Source organism: Salminus brasiliensis, chromosome 6 (genome assembly GCF_030463535.1).
Source record: "Salminus brasiliensis chromosome 6, fSalBra1.hap2, whole genome shotgun sequence".
Taxonomy (NCBI): Eukaryota; Metazoa; Chordata; class Actinopteri; order Characiformes; family Bryconidae; genus Salminus; species Salminus brasiliensis.
Window position 1 is genome coordinate 30861206 of NC_132883.1, and position 7009 is coordinate 30868214.

At 40.7% G+C, this 7009-nt stretch overlaps 1 long non-coding RNA gene across 1 annotated transcript; it reads left to right on the plus strand.

Annotated features, from left to right (window-relative positions):
- Positions 1 to 359: 359 nt before the first annotated feature.
- Positions 360 to 4491, plus strand: LOC140557540 (uncharacterized). Its single transcript, XR_011979830.1, has 3 exons — positions 360 to 3604; positions 3767 to 3887; positions 4121 to 4491. It is a non-coding gene; the product is annotated as an uncharacterized lncRNA (long non-coding RNA).
- The last annotated feature ends 2518 nt before the right edge of the window (positions 4492 to 7009 follow it).

Genomic DNA, 7009 nt, shown 5'->3' on the forward strand with positions numbered 1-7009 from the left:
CACCAGGTGACTTTGGCACCATCGTTCTTCACTGTTCTAATAGTGGAGACTATTCTCAGGTCTGTCTGTGCTGATTTCGTAGAGAACTGGGAGATCTTTCGGCTGCGTCCGGTCCTCTAACACAGAGATGAGCTTCACCTGAGCCGTCTGGGGTCCATCGTTCTCTCCGGTAACATCAAGCAGGTGCCAGGCCAGGACTGACTGACCCTTCCCAGTCACACTGTCAGGTTAGTGAACTGCATAGTTGGCAGGTAAGTGATTTACATGATTTACTTGATTCCACCCATTTATTCTGTCACTTTTCTGCTTGTATTAAAAAGTAATAGATCAGTGTCACTCATAGCGTATCAGACAAATCCTGCAGTATTGAGACTCTCGGATGGTTTGTAATTGAAATGTCAGAAAATCTTAATTTATATTTCTGAGTACAAGCAGTTCCGCATTGAATTTGGGCTGTTAAATATACAGTGGGGCAAAAAAGTATTTCTTCAGCCACTGATTGTGCTGATTGTGAAGTTCTCCCACCTAGACAAATAAGAGGTCTGTAATTTATTATAGATACACTTCAACTATGAGAGACAAAATGAGAAATAAAGCCAGGAAACACAGTGTAGGATTTTTAAAGAATTTATTTGTAAATTTTGGTGGAAAAGAAGTATTTGGTCACCCACAAACAAGCAAGATTTCTGGCTCTCACAGACCTGCAGACTTCTTTAAGGAGCTCTTCTGTCCTCCACTCGTTACCTGTATTAATGGCACCTGTTTGAGGCTGTGGACCGGTGTCTTTTATACAGATAACGAGGTCAAACAGTCAGACTCCAAACCTCCAACCTGCTTAAGCCAGTACATGTCCAGACCTGTCTGAAGTGAACCACCTTAGTTCACTAGATCTCTGTGAAGCTAAATCAAGGGCGTAGGTTTGTTTATTAGCTTCCAGGGGGTCCTGTGTGAACTGATTTTATGACCCCCACCAATGTGAGTGTTTCTGTATTTATGATGAACTTGAAACTCAAACCAAGTAGTATTAAATTTACCACTTCACCCAATTTTAGGTAGGAGGGTTTTTCTCTTTTCCTTTAAGTAATCTAAGCAGTCTTAGCCAGCACCTTTTGAACAAGATTTACCCAGATAAAGCTCTTGAGGAGTCACCCCGAATATTGCTGTTGTAGGGGAAGGCTGGATCGTCTGTTTGTCTTTTGGAATCATGTTTGAGTCTTCAGTCATTTTTAAGAAAACCAAAACGTGTGCCTGTGTTGTTGAGTCTGTTTGACATCGATCACACATTAGATTCATGTTTTAAACCAATTCTGCCAGCCTTGCCTCTCCAGTGTAATGAATGCACTATTTTAATCTGAATTATAATGTGTTTTAAACATATAGATGAGGAGAGTTATCTACCTTATTTTACCACCATTCAGTAAATATATTGATGTGTATACAGATGTATTAAAGCAGCAGTAGGTGGAGGGTCCAAGTTTTTGTTTTTTTTGGTCAGACTCAGTTCTGAAGTCTTCCACTGGTGTTACGTTTACTGCAGGATTAAAGTGTTTCTCTACATTCCTAAGATTGACTGATCGAGTTGATTCTTTAAGTGCAGAGACGCAAATTCCACTACCACAGTTTTGGAGGTTCCACCAAGATCCCAGTATTCCTCTTGGTCCAGAGTTTTCAGAGACAGGATCAGAAACAGACAGAGGCGGCCGCCGTCATCCCAATGAGTGATTCTGAGGCAGTTCAGGCACTCTACTGACTCCGAGACTCTGTACCCGAGGTGACTGTAAATAAATGAATTAGACTGTTTGCCTTACATATTTAGAATAAACAGGAAGAGACGAGACGCCGTATTCTTAGACCTTCAGGTTACTTTAATCTGGACCCCTTTGATATTTTCATTTTCACATTTGTTTTAGACCATTGACTTTTTGCAGCGATCCGGACTCAAAGGACGAAGATGTCCAAAGCATTGCCTTAAGATCATTTGAGTCTCTCAGTTGTCTGAACTGGGGAATTTATTGGGATCCAGATGTGTTTTAAATTGGAAGATTCTAAGATTTTGTCTTGGAATATTTTGATTCTCAGGGTTGTTTAAAGCGGAGACTTTTTCAGAATTTCAGATTTATTCAAATTAAGTTTCTAAGATATGATTTTACGATATTTAATTCTCAGTACTGTTCAGTCTAGAGAATTTTGTAAAGGGAATGTATTTGCTAGGAAATGTAAAGATTTTAAATCAAGGTTTTGGAAAAAAAAATGTTAATTTTCAGGACTGTTCAAATCAGATTTTGAAGGTTATAAGACAAGGGAGCAGAGTTTACAATACCCTAAGAATTCAGACTATACACGTGAAGTAAATAAAAAGGAGACATTGTTACAAGCTCAGTTAATGTACTGCTGGACTGAGGCAGGGGACTCTGGAGCGGGCGAGGTTGAAGGTAGGAGAGAATGTGCTTGTTTTAATTGTGGGAAATCAGACTGTTCTGCGAGATTGCAATATTTAGTAGATCCTCCTTTTGCAGAAATAACAGCCTCCAAACGCTTCCTATTGCTTCCAATGAGCGTCTGGATTCTGGTTGAAGGTATTTTGGACGTTCTTCTTTACAAAACATCTCCAGTTCTCCAGCTTTAAATCACACCCCAGATTTTCTGTAATATTCAGGTCTGGGGACTGAGATGGCCGTTCCAGAATGTCCTTGTTCCTCTGCATGAGTGCCTTAGTAGATTTTGAGCAGTGTTTTGGGTCATTGCGCTGAATAGTTGAACAATGCACAGTGACTCCATCTGCAGCAAGATGATGATGTAGGTCTTTGGTGCCTTTCTGTGGGTTGACTATGACTGTTCTCACCATCCTTCGCCTTTTCTTGGCCTGCCACTTCGGGCCGTGACTAGAACTGTGCCTGTGGTCTTCCATTTCCTCACAGTGTTCCTCACAGTGGAAACTGACAGCTGAAATCTGAGAGAGCTTTTTGTATCCTTCCCCTGAACCATGATGTTGAACGATCTTTGTTTTCAGGTCATTTGTGAGTTGTTTTGAGGCTGCCATGTTTCCACTCTTCAGAGAAGAAGAGGAGAAAAACTTGCAACTGGCCACTTTAACCTCCTTCTCATAATTGGATTCACCTGTATATGTGGGTCAATGAGCTTACAAAACAAATTTAGTGTTTTAATAATTAGTGCTAAAGGTATTCAAATCAATAAAACAACAAGGGTGCCCACATTTATGCACCTGCCTAATTTTGTTTAAATAATCTTTGTCTTTTTCTCTCTCCCCTCATGTCCTGAGCTGCCTGTCTGGAGTTGCCCTTTTTTGGTTCAGTTCCTGCTTCTTAGTATCAGGCCTGTCCCTCTACTCAGCAGCCTTCACCTGCTTCATCCCTCAAGGACAACCCCTCAGGGCAGTGTTCTCATTGATGGATATTCTACTGAAAACCACTTAAAGTATTGAGCCCCAAGAGTAACACCACTGTCTCCTGTTTTCCAGATGCCAACTTCACCAGGTTGCTTCCCTTGGCACTGTGGTAGCGTGATGCCTTTGACACAATCATTCTTTACTGTTCTCCTCCCGATGCAGCGAGTTCCTGATTTTAGTGAACTGAATAGTTGGCAGGTAAGTAATTTTACATAGTTTTTCTATTTTAATAACCATTTATTCTGTAATTTCTCTGCTTGTATTAAAAATTAATTTGGTCAGTATCTGACACCCAGTCCTGAAGTGCTTTCCCATCTCTCTTTGAAACGTGTGTACCATGTCTGTCTCCCTCTGTTTGAGCATCATCTTGAGCATCAGTTTTGGACTCTTGAACCTCTTCTGGAGTCTGATCAACACTGCTGGCTGTTGGAATGGGGGGGTGCACCCATCTCATCTTGGGATCATCAGCTTTCATTGACTGGTCAGTCTGGGTTTGCTGTTCTTTAACACACTTTGTATGAAATTTCACAAGCCTGTGTTTAAGGGCTTTCCCTGTGTCTGGATAGTAGACTAGGTATGATGGACTGTTCTTGTCTGTCCCTACAAAGACTCCCTTTCACATTTTGACTCTAGCTTCTATCTGTCATGTTTGTAAGTGTAGCATGCTGCTCCACATACTCTCCTCTTTGAAAGGTTATGCTTTCTCTCTCTCAGCGTAGAGTCATTGAAATTCATATATAGAGCTGCTGAGGTCGTACGCCTTTTCACCTGAGCCGCCTGGGGTACATCGTTCTCTCCGGGAACATAAAGAAGGTGCCAGACCAGGACTGACTGACCCCTCCCAGTCACACTGTCAGGTTAATGAACTGCATAATTGGCAGGTAAGTGATTTACATGTTTCCACCCATTTATTCTGTCACATTTCTGCTTCTATTAAAACGTAATAGATCAGTGATACTCTGAGCATTTCACTCAAATCCTGCAGTATTGAGACTGTCATGGTTTGTAATTGTAACGTCGGAAAATCTGCTTTAAAAATCTTAGATTTTATATAAATTCTTCCATCTTTCCAAGTACAAGCAGTTCTACTGTTAAATTTGGGCTGTTAAATATACGATCTCTAGCCCCTAAAGCAGCCATTGTCAATGAAGTTATTTTAAATTGGTTGAAATTGGGTAATGGAACAGTAAAACACTGGTTTTATAGTCTCCATACATTGCCCCCTGAATTTACTAGGAAGTGACTTATTGGGGGCTTTCAGTCTAAACCTTAACCTACAGTCTAAACACTACAATGTCACAGTGGAAACTGACAGCTGAAATCTGAGAGAGCTTTTTGTATCCGTCCCCTAAACCATGATGTTGAACGATCTTTGTTTTCAGGTCATTTGTGAGTTGTTTTGAGGCTGCCATGTTTCCACTCTTCAGAGAAGAAGAGGAGAAAAACTTGCAACTGGCCACTTTAACCTCCTTCTCATAATTGGATTCGCCTGTATATGTAGGTCAAGGGTCAATGAGCTTACAAAACAAATGTAGTGTTTTAATAATTAGTGCTAAAGGTATTCAAATCAATAAAACAACAAGGGTGCCCACATTTATGCACCTGCCTAATGTTGTTTAAATAATCTTCATCTTTTTCTCTCTCCCCTCATGTCCTGAGCTGCCTGTCTGGAGTTGCCCTTTTTTGGTTCAGTTCCTGCATCTTAGTATCAGGCCTGTCCCTCTACTCAGCAGCCTTCACCTGCTTCATCCCTCAAGGACAACCCCTCAGGGCAGTGTTCTCATTGATGGAGATTCTACTGAAAACCACTTAAAAGTATCGAGCCCCAAGAGTAACACCACTGTCTCCTGTTTTCCAGATGCCAACTTCGCCAGGTTGCTTCCCTTGGCACTGTGGCAGCGTGATGCCTTTGGCACAATCATTCTCTACTGTTCTCCTCCCGATGCAGCGAGTTCCTGATGTTGGTGAACTGAATAGTTGGCAGGTAAGTAATTTTATGTAGTTTTTCTATTTTAATAACCATTTATTCTGTAATTTCTCTGCTTGTATTAAAAATGAATTTGGTCAGTGTCTGATCTTCAGTATCTGACACCCAGTCCTGAGGTGCTTTCCTATCTCTCTTTGAAAAGTGTGTACAATGTCTGTCTCCCTCTGTTTGAGCATCAGTTTAAGACTCTTGAACCTCTTCTGGAGTCTGATCAACACTGCTGGCTGTTGGAATGGGGGGTACACCCCTCTCATCTTGGGATCATCAGCTTTCATTGACTGGTCAGTCGGGGTTTGCTGTTCTTTAAAACGCTTTGTATGAAATTTCACAAGCCTGTGTTTAAGGACTTTCCCTGTGTCTGGATAGTAGACTAGGTATGATGGACTGTTCTTGTCTGTCCCTACAAAGACTCCCTTTCACATTTTGACTCTAGCTTCTATCTGTCATGTTTGTAAGTGTAGCATGCTGCTACATAATGGCTGCTTATAATGTTTTAAACATATAGATGAAGAGAGTTATCTACAATATTTTACCACAGTTCAGTAAATATATTAATGGACAGATGATCCTCCACCTACTGCTGCTTTTAATACTTGTGAAGGTTTCATATGAAATGAGTTCAGTAACAGATACGATTGAAACTGACAGCTGAAATCTGAGATTTTTGTATCCTTCCCCTAAACCATGATGTTGAACAGTCTTTGTTTTCAGGTCATTTGTGAGTTGTTTTAAGGCTCCCATGTTTCCACTCTTCAGAGAAGATGCAAAGAGGAGATTTGGCCACCTTAACCTCCTTCTCATAATTGGATTCACATGTATATGTAGGTCAAGGGTCAATGAGCTTAGAAAACAAATGTAGTGTTTTAATAGTTAGTGCTAAAGGTATTCAAATCAATAAAACAAGGGTGCCCCAAAAACATTTGTGCACCTGCCTAATTTTGTTTAAATAATTATTGCACACTTTCTGTAAATCCTATAAACTTCATTTCTCTTCTCAAATATCACTGTGTTCATCTACTTTGATGTATTCAACTGAAATTGATGATCTGAATAACCATTAATTTTATAAAGGAAAATCATCAAAATTATCAGGGGTGGCCAAACTTTTTCACACCACTGTATGCAGTATTTTTAAAACTGCTTTCTTTCATTTACGCAACATTTGCTAAACTCTGCAGCATACTATCCCAGGGGGAAGCTGAGAAGCTGGTGCACGCATTCAGAACCTCAAGGCTGGACTGCAGTGCACTGTAGGCTGGAAGTCCAGGTAAATCGCTTCATAAGATCCAGCTTGTTCAGAATGCTGCTGCCAGGGTACGAACTAGAGCTAGGAAATCTGATCATATTAGTCCAGTTCTTTCATCCTTACACTGGTTACCTGTTAAATTCAGTACAGATTATAAAATACTTCTAACATATTAATCTCTCAATGGTCTGACCCCACATTATCTGGAGGAACTTTTTACACCTTACAACCCTCCACGTACACTCCACTCACAAGATGCTGGCCTATTATCGGTCCAACGTATTAGAAAAACCAGTGCAGGAGGAAGAGCGTTCTTTTATAAAGCCCCCAACTGTGGAACAACCTCCCTGTTAATCTACATGAATCAGAC